Consider the following 381-nt stretch of genomic DNA (forward strand, 5'->3'; position numbering starts at 1 on the left):
GGCACTGTACCTTTGAGGCTCAGCTTCCGCTCCCACCACCGGCCTTCAGAGCGGCTCAGGTGGGAGGGCCTGAAGTCCTGGGTTCGTGGGAAGAGCGCCCTGGGGTCCCTGGACTTCCATCTCTGTGAGATAGCGGGACGGAGACCCTGGAGAAGCAGCACGTCACGATCCCAGATCTCTGGGTCCTCAGTGTGGAAACCCACTGGGTCTCTGCTGCCTTGGTCCCGGGAAATCTCCCTGCTTCCTTGCTGAGGCCAAGTAATTTCGGCTTTCTTGCCGCGGGTTCGGAGTGGGGAAAGGAGGGAGTGCAGGGGGAGGAGCCGCGGACCTGCGACAGTGGCGAGGGGAGGAGCCGAGCCAGCACCGCGGCGAGCGCGCGGG

At 64.8% G+C, this 381-nt stretch overlaps 1 protein-coding gene across 1 annotated transcript in view; it reads left to right on the plus strand.

Annotated features, from left to right (window-relative positions):
• Window positions 1-381, plus strand: part of SYT3 (synaptotagmin III) — a 40,453-nt gene that overhangs the window by 20,523 nt on the left and 19,549 nt on the right. The window lies entirely within an intron of this gene.

Source organism: Colobus angolensis, unplaced genomic scaffold (genome assembly GCF_000951035.1).
Source record: "Colobus angolensis palliatus isolate OR3802 unplaced genomic scaffold, Cang.pa_1.0 Scaffold25, whole genome shotgun sequence".
Classification (NCBI taxonomy): Eukaryota; Metazoa; Chordata; class Mammalia; order Primates; family Cercopithecidae; genus Colobus; species Colobus angolensis.